This window comes from Erythrolamprus reginae, chromosome 1 (assembly GCF_031021105.1).
Source record: "Erythrolamprus reginae isolate rEryReg1 chromosome 1, rEryReg1.hap1, whole genome shotgun sequence".
Classification (NCBI taxonomy): Eukaryota; Metazoa; Chordata; class Lepidosauria; order Squamata; family Dipsadidae; genus Erythrolamprus; species Erythrolamprus reginae.
In genome coordinates, this window is record NC_091950.1 from 334,174,803 (window position 1) to 334,190,412 (window position 15,610).

The window sequence follows — 15,610 nt, forward strand, 5'->3', positions numbered from 1 at the left end:
AACTTCGGTGAAATCAAACTGACCACTTAGGAAGTAACACTGATTGACAATCAATTTCACATGCTGTGCACATTCAATGAGAACAAAGTGTACATTCAATGAGAACACAGTATTCAATCAGAATTCAGGTAGTCCCTGACTTACGACGGGGATCCATTTCCCCGGCCTGTGGTAAGCCGAGTTTGGTGTAAATTGGAATACAGTATTCCGATTTACATGAATATTCCGACTTACGCAACGGCGGCAGCTTCTTCAAGGAACCAACAGCCAATCTCAGCGCTGTGTTGCTGCAGCCTCTGAGGCTGCCGCTGCCACCACCTCCGTTCAGGTGAGGGGATCTCCATGGTGGGCAGCCTCGGAGGCTACAGCAACGCAGCGCCAAGAAGGACCGACTGTTGGTCCCTTGAAGCTGGTCCTTCTCAGCGCTGCGTTGCTGTAGCCTCCGAGGCCACCCACCGCGGAGATCCCTTCGCCCAAACGGAGGCGGCAGCGGTGACTTCGAAGCTGTCCCCGGGTCGTCGTAACGACAAAAAGTCGTACATCAGGGACGACGTAACCCGGGGACTACCTGTATTCCATTCCTCCGGATCTAGGATGTGTTATTTGAGTATTCCCTTTATTTTTTTGAGCAGTATTTATTTATTGATTGATTGATTGATTGATTGATTGATTGATTGGATTTGTATGCCGCCCCTCTCCAGAGACTCGGGGCGGCTAACAGCGACAATAAAACAGTGTACAATAGTAATTTGGTATTGATGATTTATATATTGCATGTATATAAATATTGTTATATCTTTGTATACCACCAATACGTACTTGACAAAACAAATAAATAAAGTTTCCAAAATGCCCTTCCAAAATATATGGAGAGCGAAGCGGGGCCATTGGATTATAGCAATAGCACTTAGACTTATATACCGCTTCACAGTGCTTTATAGCTCTCGATAAGCGGTATACAGAGAGTAAGCATATTTATCCCAGCAATCTGGATCCTCATTTTACCGACCTTGGAGCAATGGAAGGCTGAGTCAACCTTGAGCCTACTGAGATTTGATCTGCCAACCTGCTGGCAGCCGGTGATCAGCAGAAATAGCTTGCAGTACTGCACTCTAACCACTGTACTACCAAGGCTATAGTGGGGGGGGGGGGGGTATCAAAATTCGGATTTCAGCAATGTGGCTCCAAGCCTCACGCCCTAAGATCAGCAAAAATAAAGGGTAGCCGACTTTCTAGGAGAGAGATTGTGCAAGACCAGTCAAAAATTGTGTAATGTGTGTTTTTTCTCATTGAGGTTTTTACTGTCAAGGCTGCAGAGGCTGCAGGGAGAAGTTGCAAGATACCCTTATGAGATTTGCCCTGAACACAGCAGTGTTTAATTATTTTCAAGCACATTTGTTTAGGGTTGTACCAAACTGTTCCTAACTGCCTACTCATGGCAAGGATGGATGATACATCGAGTGTAAGAGTACGGATCTTCTGTGCGAAGATTTGAGCCTACAGGAATGCAATGACTAATGACTGGGCCTTTACCTATGCCACTTCCCACCTGATTTGATAAATTGACTGATTTAGTTGTGGGCTTAACATTTGATATTCTGATAGGTTTAGTTATGGGAATGTTAAGAAAAAATTAATACAGTTATTGCCTTGTGTTTTATTAGAATGATAAAGAAACAAGGAATATCCTATAAATAATTCACAATAGCCTATCTTTATTTTTTGCACATCAAAGCTACTGTTTTTAAGCTAAGAATAGAATAGTCTATCATGATTGGGCAGAAGGACTAGAACCTTAAACAGACATGTTTAGTTGTTAAGCATATATAAGATTACAAATAAAAATTATAAACAGGAGTGTGCATACATGAAATGTATAAACATGATTATGAATACATGAGCGGTTATTGAAACAGATGTCCATGTGCCGCCTCTATGTTGGATGAGGCAGGCAGGATTCCCTTGTGTATTTGTTGGGGGTCAAGGGAAAGGGAGGGTTTTGCCTTCTCTTTCTGCTCAAGATCCCCATGTACAATTGGTGGTCCACTTTGTGACACAGAATGCTGGACTCGATGGGCTTTGGCCTGATTCAGTATGGCTCTTCTTATGTTCTTATGTTCTAGATGGTTACGACTATGGTGGCACAGTGGTTAGAGTGCAGTACTGCAAGCTGCTTCTGCTGACTGCTGGCTGAAGTTCACCAATTAAAATCTCACCAGGCTCAAGGTTGACTCAGCCTTCCATCCTTCTGAAGTGGGTAAAATGAGGACCCAGACTGTTGAGGGTGATATGCTGGCTCTCTTGTAAACTGCTTAGAGAGGCTTGTAAAACATTGTGAAGCGGCATATAAGTCTAAATGCTGTTGCTAATAAAAGGGAAGATTAAGACATTACATGTGCCAGTATGTGCCAGTGATGCATAATATGCTAACATGGAAAAAAATACTAGCTAGCTAGTGTCATTGCATTAGAAATACATAGCATGCAACAAGGATAGATAAATGAGCCCGATTCACAGTAATAGGAATAATATTGGAGGGGGGGTGACACCCAGTATAGACAGTCAGTTGAAAGGAGGTCAAATTCTCTTTGGAATTCCCTAAAACCCATTTGTTTGTTTTTTTAAATGAAATGAATAAGACCCAAGAGTTTAATTCATTGTAGTTATGATTTGTTGTCTAGCTCTACATGGTACATGGAAAGGGCATGAGGGAGAAATTGAACAATATGATACTGTCTGTCATTGCTGCATTGGTTGGCACATAGGAAATCTGGGGACCTACTTCATATAATGCCTACCCTGTAATATGAATGGAGAGCTTCCCACATCCCCACATGGGAATCATCATTGAATGCAAATTGTCCAAAACAAAAAGGATATGGATCTGAATGAATGTATCGTGGCTTCATGAAACTTTAAATAATAGGTTATAGCAAATACTGGAAGTCTTAATTCCAAAATTGCCTGCATTTTTTTCTCTCTCTGTGTTTTGTGGTCTTGAGTCATTTGATCTCATCATTTTTCCTTATCCCAAACCAACCACTACAAATTAGGTAATCTAAGGCAGTGTTTCCCAACCATGGCAACTTGAAGATATCTGGACTTCAACTCCCAGAATTCCCCAGCCAGCATTCGCTAGCTGGGGAATTCTGGGAGTTGAAGTCCAAATATATTCAAGTTGCCAAGGTTGGGAAACACTGATCTAAGGAAATCCTATCATAGAAAGTTTGGAGCAGAGGTGGGTTCCTCCCAGTATGGACCAGTTCACCTGAACTGGTAGTGACTCACTGGCAATGTCACCAATCGGATTGGTGGGTGCCAAACTGTGGGCGTCAACTTCTATTTTTTTTTTAAAAAAATGAATATTTTTCAAATATTTTTTTTCTTCTGCGCATGCACAGAAGCTGACTTTCCAGCACCGCATGCATCACCATTTCATTTTTGATATTTTTTACTTTTTAATTTTTTTTCCAGAATTGTGCGCACGTGCCCTTATGGCACACCCACGCAGCTCAGGAGTAAGCAAACCGGTAGTGAGATAAGTTGGAACCCACCCCTGGTTTGGAGGTTTGGTTTGGTTTGATTTTGGTTGTCCAAAGAGGTGATGGGGGGAAAAAGTTGTGAAACATCACATATTGGCAACATGACGTCCCAAGTTTGATACCTGTGTGATAGATGATCCAAGGAAATTTTCAATAGTTTCATTTTGTTTTATCAGGTAGAAAGGGGGAAAAATGAGCTCCATATTTGTCAATGAATTTGCCATTGGAGATTCTTTAGATTGTTGCCTATACAGTGTTCCCTTGATTTTCGCGGGTTCAAACTTCACGAATAGCCTATACCATGGGTTTTCAAAAAAATTAATTAAAAAATATTTCGCGGGTTTTTTCCCTATACTACGGTTTTTCCCACCCGATGACGTCATATGTCATTGCCAAACTTTCATCTGCCTTTAATAAATATTTTTTTAATAAACTTTAATAAATAAACATGGTGAGTAATAATCTAAATGGTTGCTAAGGGAATGAAAAATTGCAATTTAGGGGTTTAAAGTGTTAAGGGAAGGTTTGTGATACTGTTCATAGCCAAAAATAATGTATTTACTTCCGCATCTCTACTTTGCGGAAATTCGACTTTCGCGGGCGGTCTCGGAACGCATCCCCCACGAAAAGCGAGGGAACACTGTAATAGTTTGGAGATGAAGAGACTGCTTGGAGAGTGTTACTTTCTACCTTACTAAATATAAGCTTTTGCGTTTATGTGTACCCACAGTATTCTTCCTGTCTACTCTGTGAGTGTCGAGAGTTTTTTATACTATTATTTTAAACCAACAGTTTTAAAATTTTGAAAAACCAGGCCAATTGGTCATAACTCTATGAAGATGAAATTCTTTCAAAATACAGTAGTTTACTTTGAAGGACTGTTGTCAATACTGTACTCCCTATTTTGTCTCACTGTTGTGGAATACAATTAAGTGGGTTATTTAGTGCTACGATCAGAAGACACAGCTATTTTGGCAAACGGTCAAAATTGAATTATTTCCTATATACTGGCTCAGTCCAGTAAAAAAACAAAATCAGGATGAACTGCATAACAAAGTTACCCTGTATAATTTTTTATTATGCTATTTCTTCCTCTTCTCCCTCACTCCCTCTGCCAGCAACCTTGTCCTGAAAAGGGAACCCAAGGCACAGAAACATAATTGTATTAGTAATTTACTGGAATTGCTTGTTCACTTCATTTACAAAAACAATAATTGAACCCCAAATCATTCCCTTTCTTACATATATAAAACAATACAAGCACTTACCTACGTAATGCACATTGTAAGGAAAGAAGGAGGGAAGGAAGGAAGGAAGGAAGGAAGGAAGGGAAAGATGAGATAGGAGGGGATGACGTCATGATACAGGGTGCGTTCCAAAAGTAATGCAATTATTTTTTTAAAAAAGTAATTTATTGAACAGATTTTCACAAACACTTAAAATTCTTCAAAGTACTGTCCTTGGGCCTCTATACATTTTTTCCAGCGACTCTGCCATGACCGGTACATGCCCTGAAAAACGTCTTCGTCATGGCTGATTGGATCTCTTCTATGGACAAAAAAGGCGCCTGGCCACAACGTGCTATGAGTCCATGAGTTCCTGACCAAACATCAGGTGCCAACGCTGCTCCACCCCCACCCCCATAGTCCTGATGTCGTCCCAGCAGACTTCTTTTTGTTATCAGCCCTGAAAGGAACCCATTTTTCGTCCATAGAAGAGATCCAATCAGCCGTTATGAAGACCTGGGGAGAGGTCCCGAAGACGCCTTCCAGGGTGCGTACCGGTCATGGCAGAGTCACTGGAAAAAATGTGTAGAGGCCCAAGGACAGTACTTTGAAGAATTTTAACTGTGTGTGCAAATCTGTTCAAAAAATTACTTTAAAAAAAATTGCTTTACTTTTGGAACGCACCCTGTATGACATGACATGAAGGAGTAGTGGCATTGGGAAAGATAGGAAAGGATAGAAAAGAAAAAAAGAGTTAAATAAGAGTAGAAATGAAGGGGAAAAGTAACTAACATGGTTATGGTAGGCAAGGAAAGGTAAGACCAAAACCTATTTAAATGCTTACATAAATTTAAATTCATTAGACAGCTCTTGCAAGAAGCAGCTAATCTGAGTAATCTTTCCCTAGCTTTGCACTAGGAAGATTCTACCAACTGCACAGCATTGTTTTCTCTTTAACAATTGGTACTTTTCTTCTTTTAAATTATAATTTAATGTAAATTTTAAATCTTTCATCCACATATTTCCCCATTCTTTAAGCATTATATCCAAAATTCTTTACCCACTGAACCATACAATGCTTTTTTACCTACTCATTCTCCAAGTTCAATTTGAATAGCAATTTATAAAACTTTGCAATAATATTTCCCAGTCAATACAATTTCCAATTTGTATTAGTATATCTATAACTTTTAAAATCTAATTTAAACCTTTATTTCAATTATAATATGCAAATCAATGTAAACACATCCTAATAATTCCAACACCTCTTTAAATTTGAGGATATGGTCCCCATAATTTTTTTTTTTAATTGACAAGTCGACCACTCTGATTTCACCATCATTTCTTTAAAAAGCTGCTTGGGGGCTTGTTGCAGTATAGCATAAATATATTAGAATAGGATTGTATTATAATTATATATATCTGGACCTCTAGCATAAAAATGCTCTGCTTATTATAATCCAGGATAGGAGGGCACTAAATTTGCCTAGTGTGCATTCCTGGTAATTACAACAGGGAAACAAAAGGGCTCAACAAACATCTCACTGATAAACAAAGTTTACATCACTGCAGACAGGACGTTATAGGATCAAAGGGGGAGATTTACATTGCCTGAAGCATACACAGGACGAGAGGGTGATTAAGGAAGATTAGTTGAGATAAGGCAGAAGGCTTCAGAGAAATTAGGTGTGAGAAACATCTGCTTTGAGGAAGAGTTTCTAGGAAATTGTTTTGTGATATTTGTGGGAATAGGAAGAACTCAAAGATATGTTTGAAGTTATGTTATTGGATGTATCACTTGACATGTACGTGTAGTTATCCCCATTTCCTTATGTTCCCAAATAAAAAGAGGTGCATGGCTCTATACCGTGTCACTTCACCCAGAGAGAGAATGTGTCCAAGTCTCCTTTCTAGGATTCGCGTTCGTGAGTGACCCCACAAAGCTGGGTTGCTCTTAGCCCCATTGAAGACATCATCTTCATCAGGGACTTTGACAGCATCCACAGGGGCTACCCAAAGGAACGTCTTCACAATGAACCTGACCTTATATTTATTCCTAACTCCTAGGATGGCATGTCTAACAAAATGATTGTTGAAATCAGCATATACTTTAATCTTATCATACCATAAATAAGTGTGCCACCCAAATCTTAATTCATGACCCTGCAGCTCAAGAAACCTTATTTTGGAGAGTCACCCACTCTTTTAGCCTGAACAAACAGTGGGCATCAAAGTACAGTTTCAAATCTAGTAAACCCAAACACCCTCTTTCCTTAGCATCTTGCAATAATTTATATCTAATTCTTGGGAGGGGGGGAGTTGCCATGTAAACTTAGAGATGTCCATCTGCCAATATTTAAACGCAGTATCACTTATAAATATTAATAGAGTGAAACCGAAAGACATTCATTTAAATTACAGAGATTCTACCCAATAAAGGTGACAATTTGTGCCCTTTTAATAAGCCCTTTTTAGTATCATTCTAGAGAGGCACAGAGTTATTTTGAAACAATTTAGAACCTGTGTTTGTCAATATAATGCCCAGGTACTTCATCTTTTTCTCCATCTTAAAACTCAGCTAAGAATTTGAGAAGTCATATTCTTAACATGTACCATTGTTTTCTGTTTATTTTAAAGCCCACTAAAGCTCCAAACTCATCTAGGTTCATCAAATATTCTATACCAAAATCTGTTTAAATGTTACATAACTTTAGATTAATTAGAAGAACAGCTCATCCCAAGGAGCAGCTAATCTGATTAATCTCTCCCTAGCTCTTCCCCTAGGGAGATTTGACCAAGTGCATAACATTGTTTTCTCTTTTAATAGTTCATACTTTTCTTATCCGAAATATAAGCAAAGTTTACATGTTTATTGCAACATCCCTGTTGCTAAATTAAGTCAGATCCTGGCTATCTACATGGGTAGGGCAAATCTTATTTTTAATATATTACTATTAATATATTACTCTTTGCAGTAATTTGGCTTTCATCTTAACTGACTGATGCTTAGACAATCATCATAATTTCCTCTTTGTGATATAGGGAGTTAGCTGTCTTCGATGTCCATATTTTTGTAACAAGAGTCCTCGGAGATGGGCGGCATATAAATCCAATAAATAGATAGATAGATAGATAGATAGATAGATAGATAGATAGATAGATAGATAGATAGATAGACACAGACAGACAGACAGACAGACAAATAAATAAATAAAAAGATAGATAGATAGACAGACAGACAGACAGACAGACAACAGAACATAACATAACATAACTAAACTAAACTAAACTAAACTAAACTAAAATAAAATAAAATAAAATAAAATAAATAAAATAAATAAAATAAAATAAAATAAAATAAAATGGCATGCCCAGAGTGATTCCTCTGAAAATCAAGGCAAGGTCCTGAATTGTAAACCAAGTTGTTATTCTTTCTCTTTTCATTCTTTCTCTACCCATTGTTTTTAACACACTGATCTCCTTGGGATCGAAAAATTCTACTAAACCAACTGGAGAGCTGAAACGTACTGTTGCAGTATTTTGTAATTCAAGATGTTAATAGACATTTTCAGCCAAGCTGGAGTTTTTAAGAATGAAATCACTGCACTTTTTGCTGGATCACTGCAATGTTTCTCTAGTTTTTACTATGACGATGTTTAACAAGGCTGATTGCAACCATGTGGTGTTCTTTTAGTGACAATAACAAATGTGGGGTGGGGAGATACATGGTAGTAAACAAACTATGTGCACAATAATATAAAGATACTTCCAAATACAAGGTTTCTTATGCAACAATCATAATTCTTCTGAAAACTAAAAGCAAGAATTATCACTGGCCCTTTTTTCTGCTATTTTGTTATCTAAATCTCATGATTTCTTTGCAAAATGAACAAGGCACACAGTAAAATCTTGATAGAACAAATCTCCATTTAATGAACCACAGGTAGAGAAAAGTGCCGTTTCCACTACAGAGAGGTGATCCAGATTCAGCAGATTCTGACCAGTTCTGGAGAACCAGTCGTGGAAATTTTGAGTAGTTCTGAGAACCGGTAAATACCACCTCTGCCTGGCCCTTCCCCCATCTATTCTCTGCTTCCCGAGTCCCAGCTGATCAGGAGGAAATAGGAATTTTGCAGTAACCTTCCCCTGGAGTAAGGTGGGAATAGAGATTTTACAGCTTTTTATTTATTTTTATTTATTTATTTAGTCCAAAACACAATAATACACAATGAAGGTTATAGAGGATACACTCGAAATAAAATATATCAAAGAAAGAATAGAAGAGAAAATATAGGAATAAAATATATCAATGAGAGAATAGAAGAAAAGATAAAGGGATAGAAGAGAAAATATATGAGAAATAGGAGAGACAATAGGACAGGGGACGGAAGGCACGCTAGTGTGCTTATGCACACCCCTTGCTGACCTCTTAGGAATCTGGAGAGGTCAACCATGGATAGTGTAAGGATAAAATGTTTGGGTTTAGGGGATGATACTACGGAGTCCAGTATTGAGTTCCATGTGACAACTCAATTAATAAAGTCATATTTTTTACAGTCACGTTTGGAGCGGTTAATATTAAGCTTGAATCTGTTGTGTGCTCTTGTGTTGTTGTGGTTGAAGCTGAAGTAGTCATTGACAGGCAGGACATTGCAGCATATGATCTTGTGGGTAATACTTAGATCATGTTTAAGGCATCGTAGTTCTAAGCTTTCTAGACCCAGGGTTGTAAGTCTATATTCATAGGGTATTCTGTTTCGGGTAGAGGAGTGAAGGGCTCTTCTGGTGAAGTATCTTTGGACATTTTTGAGGGCGTTAATGTCCGAGATGCGGTATGGGTTCCAAACAGATGAGCTGTATTTGAGGATGGGTCTCCCCCTGCTACACCTACCAAGCCACACTGTGCCCACAGAACCCGTAGTAAAAAAAATGTTGAATCCCACCACTGAGGTGATTGTATTAAAAGGGCGAGATGACCATAATGGCACTAAGCTTCACAATCAGAAGGCCCAAGCTTACTTTCATGCATGCACATATTGACAGATGGGCTTTTTACATGAACGCAAAATTATATTTGGTGTTAAGGAATATCCCTTCCCTTGAATAGTCTGTTAAATCAGGCTTTGGCTTGTGTATGTGTCTCTTTTAAAACATGTTTTAAAAGTAAGCTTTTCTCTTTTAGGGTGCCAGATTATGATGCACAAGAATGAGCATTGAGTGGTCTTTCTGATGAGATTGTGTGCTGTTGAGATTGCAGCTTGTTGGCATTGCTCTTACTTAAAAAGCAGTAGAAGTAGGATGGAACAAAGTCATGCAGCACTACAGAGTTGGCCAAGGAGAAAGGATGTGGCATGGAAAAAATAGGAATCACAGCCTTGCCACAGTCTAGTCTTAGAAACAGCCCTATGTGAATCTGGCACGCATTCCCTTATGGTGGAGCCACTGAAACTTGGCCAATCATGCAGCATTTAATAGTAAGATTGGACTCGAGTGTGCAGTAGACTGATTGGCCTTGAGACTGTAGCCTCTAGCCACTGAACGATTAGTATGCTTGGTTTGTCTTTGAGTGAATGATTTTTGATATTTAACTTTTATAATGTTTTAGATTAACTATTTAATTAATTGGATCCAAATGTATTTTGTACATTTTGTACTGTTTTATTGTTGAAATATTGTTGTGTGGTCGGGCGGTAGGAAAGGCAAGTAGGATGCTTGGCTGCATAGCTAGAGGTATAACAAGCAGGAAGAGGGAGATTGTGATCCCGCTATATAGAGCGCTGGTGAGACCACATTTGGAATACTGTGTTCAGTTCTGGAGACCTCACCTACAAAAAGATATTGACAAAATTGAACGGGTCCAGAGACGGGCTACAAGAATGCTGGAAGGTCTTAAGCATAAAACGTATCAGGAAAGACTTAATGAACTCAATCTGTATAGTCTGGAGGACAGAAGGAAAAGGGGGGACATGATCGAAACATTTAAATATGTTAAAGGGTTAAATAGGGTTCAGGAGGGAAGTGTTTTTAACAGGAAAGTGAACACAAGAACAAGGGGACAGACACAATCTGAAGTTAGTTGGGGGAAAGATCAAAGGCAACATGAGAAAGTATTATTTTACTGAAAGAGTAGTAGATCCTTGGAACAAACTTCCAGCAGACGTGGTTGGTAAATCCACAGTAACCGAATTTAAATATGCCTGGGATAAACATATATCCATTGTAAGATAAAATACAGGAAATAGTAAAAGGGCAGACTAGATGGACCATGGGGTCTTTTTCTGCCGTCAGTCTTCTATGTTTCTATGTTTCTATGAAATGTTGTGAGCTGCCCCGAGTCCACAGAGAGGGGCGGCATACAAATCCAATAAATAAATAAATAAATAAAATATGCTGAGAGTTGAATTGATTTCTCAATTGTCTTGGCAATACAGTGCCTCTACCCACAAATGCTTCTACTTACGAACTTTTCTAGATAAGAACTGGGTGTTCAATATTTTTTTTGCCTCTTCTCAAGAACCATTTTCCACTTACAAACCCGAGCCTCCAAAACTGTAACCGGATTAGGCAGGAAGAAGCCTCCATAGGGCCTCTCTAGGAATCTCCTGGGAAGAAACAAGGCCAGAAAGGGCAGGGAGAAGCCTCCGTGGGGCTTCTCTAGGAATCTCCTTGGAGGAAACAGGGCCTCCACCCTCCCTGTGGTTTCCCCAGTCGCACACATCATTTGCTTTTACATTGATTCCTATGGGAAAATTGCTTTTTCTTACAAACGTTTCTACTTAAGAACCTGGTCATGGAATGAATTAAGTTCATAAGTAGAGGTACCACTGTACCAGTAAAGAAATGCACCAAGCCATGAGCACAAGAGAAAGCAAGTTAAGACATTTTAATGACTGTTACAAAGTGCCTTGTCCCACAAGATATTGGAAGCAAAAGCCATCTCCTGCTTCTCCTCTTGACTGGTCCGAGCCAATGTGGCTCAAAAATTGTTAGTTTCCTTTTTGCAGCTAGCTGGCATAAATGGTTATGAAGAGGCAACTATAGGACATTGGCCCCACATCTCCCAAGCAGAGCCAGGAGCAGTGGACAAGCAACTATTGTTGTTCCAGCCTTAGGAAAAATAACAACAAACACTTCTCCAGAGGAGCCATTTCTGTTACTCCAATGTCTTTATTTATTAATCATAGGAACAGACTGCCAAGTCCTTAAGGGACTCGGTTGTTTACAAGCTAAAACACATAAAGAGATAGCATACACAATAAACAGTTGTAAAAGAAACCTCCACAAAGTAATAGCTTGTTGGAGTTGCATTGTGACCACCCCAGTGCAAAAACCCAAGTAGATCATCCATCTTAACAGAGCAGGGTTGCCTATATGCATAATGGCTTCAACTATAAAGTAGATCTCCAGGACATTTTCTTTTTGATCGATTGAGTTCACACATTGCACTAATTTGGAGTGTGCTGTAGTTTAGTATAATATGTAGACTCAGACAATGTGCCTGCAGAGATTGCCCCCTCAAAATTGTCTCTGCACTTACCTCAGTGGTTACTGGAAAGATAATTATGATCCCTTTTCTGCCCAGGTTCCCCTGACCTGTTGCTCTCCAGTGCTGTGAATTATAATCTCCAGTCCAGACATGTGGCTGGAAATTAAAATAGAGTCCCAAGGCTAAATACCTAAAAAAAATATTCAAGCAGGAAAAGGGTGTTTTTATATGTATGTTAAATATGCATATTGAATCTTACATGGTGACCAGAAATTCACTATGCAATCAATTTACATGATGAGTAATTAGGAAATTCCTTGGAGTATGAGGGAAACTATACATTTGCAAACTGCAGTATAAATTTGCATGAACCTGCTTTCAGTTTTGAATATGACAGTTTCCTAGCGTTAGCTGGAATGAAGGAAGACAGCAAATGTCAACAGGATATTTCAAATATGCAGGCAGGACTTTAGTCCTTGACTTGTGAAGGTCTTGGGTTCTTGTTTTGAAGCTTCAATAGCCTTTGTTTGCAGAATTCCACTTTTATCACTTTAAAAAAAAGATATGTGGGCCTTCTGATTAGCAGTCACTTAATTACTCTGAAGCCATTTGGGCTGAAGATCACATTTTTGAAAGAGAAAACCAAATGTGTCCCAAGGGCAACAATGCACCCATGTTTTGCTTTGGAGACCCAATTTTCATTCTTCTGAGCATAATCACCAAATGCAGATTGCTAGTACTCTCTCTGGCAATAAATGACTCAGTTATTGCTGGTTGCTTATCACAATTAGTTTTGTTGCTAAGAAAATGGATTGTAGGGTATTAGGCAAGAGGGGGGAAAACAAGCATGTTTCTCAGATGTGACCTACTTACATGCCAATAGTTCTGCTCTAATATTTTTAGAGCAATAAATACTATGACTTGAGCATATTATGTTCTTCTTCATGCCTTTATGTGGTTGATTGTTGGCCACCTTTTTACACAACATGATCTAAGGCCATGTTTCTCAACTCGGCAACTTTAAAATTAATGTGTTCTCCATCCTATTTATTTATTGATTTGATTTGATTTGATTTGATTTGATTTGATTTGATTTGATTTGATTTGATTTGATTTGATTTGATTTGATTTGATTTGATTTGATTTGATTTGATTTGATTTGATTTGATTTGATTTGATTTGATTTGATTTGATTTGTATGACGCCCCTCTCCGAAGACTCGGGGCGGCTAACAGCAATAAAAAAGGCAATGTAAACAAATCTAATATTAAAAATAATCTTAAAAACCCCAATTTAAAGAACCAATCATACATACAAGCATACCATTTATAAATTCTATAAGCCTAGGGGGAAGGGAAAATGTCAATTCCCCCATGCCTGACGACAGAGGTGGGTTTTAAGGAGCTTGCGAAAGGCAAGGAGGGTGGGGGCAACTCTGATATCTTGGGGGAGCTGGTTCCAGAGGGTCGGGGCCGCCACAGAGAAGGCTCTTCTCCTGGGTCCCGCCAAACAACATTGTTTAGTCGACTGGACCTGGAGAAGGCCAACTCTGTGGGACCTAACTGGTCGCTGGGATTCGTGTGGCAGAAGGCGGTCCCGGAGATATTCTGGTAGGAGGTGAAGTCAACACATCATAAAGGTACTGAGCTTGAGAAACACTAAGACAAATCCATGCTTCCATTCACTTAGACAGAATATATTCTTAGCTTTAAAGTTCTGTTTCAAAGCCCTTACCCAGGCAGTAACTCAGTCAGCCAAATCGTATCAGTGGTTTTGGCAGTATCCTATGCCACTAACTGGGTCAGAATTGTATAGCTCCCCCTACTTCCGCCAAAGAGCCTGAAGTCTCCATAAACTTTTATTTAGTGAGAACTTTTGCACTGCTCCTTCACTAACAAGCTTGGCCAACACACAATGGTAGGCAAGGCTTGACCTCTGCAGCCAATTCATCTTTAGTTAGAGAGTTCTGCAAATAGAAAGAATTGCTTTTTTTTAGCTGTATTTTCTCTCCGGCTCTCTGGGATTCTTTTCTTTTTTTTTGTCTTTGGAGATTTATTAAGTGGTGTTCAATGATGCTTAAGTGTGAGTGAGTTAAATAAGTTGAACCGTGTGAATAATAGAGTTCCAAGGCTAAGCACCTAAAAGTGTTCATGTGGGAAAAGGATGTTTATGCATGCTAAATATGCGTGTTGGGTGTCAAATGATGACCAATAACTCAGTGAAATGCATTTGAAGAACTCTATTTATGTTGAATATGTTAATAGAAAGCTAGAGGTTTCACTCCGGTCCAGCAGCTAACAGGGAATTAACATACCCAATGCTCATTGGTTCATTTGAGCTCATTGGTTCATAAAGCACTGTCAGTGGCTGGGCTGTCTAATAGATCCCTTTAAAAGAGGGTGCTGTCAGACAGCCGACAGAGATGTTTTGCCAAAGCTGTGCTATACCAATCTCACTAATAAAGAGCTGAAATCACTACTTAGAGTCCTGCCTCTTCATTCAACCACCCAATCTAACAATTTGTTTGTGTGTTTGTGTGTGTGTGTGTGTGTTTGTTTGTTCGTTTGTTGTTTATTCATTCATTCATTCATTCATTCATTCATTTATTTATTTATTTATTTAAAGCCCGACATGGCATTGGGCCAGAATACATCCAGAACCGCCTTCTACCGCACAAATCCCAGTGGTCGATAAGGTCCCACAGAGTTGGCCTTCTCCGGTCCCGTCGACCAAACAATGTCGTTTGGCAGGCCCCAGGGGAAGAGCCTTCTCTGTGGTGGCCCTGGCCCTCTGGAATCAACTCCCCCCAGAGATTAGAACGGCCCCCACCCTCCTTGTCTTTTGCAAACTACTCAAGACCCACCTTTGTCGCCAGGCATGGGGGAGTTAAGATATTTCTTCCCCTAGGCCATTACAAGTTATGCATGGTATGTTTGTGTGTATGTTTGGTTTTTATAATTAGGGTTTTTAGTTGTTTTATTAAATTGAATTGTTACATGTTGTTTTTACCATTCCCAAGCAGGGAACTCCCCGGTCTCAGTCAAATCACAATGGTACCTCTACCTACAAACGCTTTTACTTACGAACTTTTCTAGATAAGAATCGGGTGTTCAAGATTTTTTTGCTTCTTCTCAAGAATCATTTTCCATTTACAAACCCAAGCCTCTGAAACTGTAACCGGAAAAGGCAGGAAGAAGCCTCCGTAGGGCCTCTCTAGGAATCTCCTGGGAAGAAACAGGGCCGGAAAAGGTGGGGAGAAGCTTCTGTGGGGCCTCTCTAGGAATCTCCTTGGAGGAAACAGGATCTCCACCCTCCCTGTGGTTTGCCCAGTCACTCTGCTTTTACACTGATTCCTA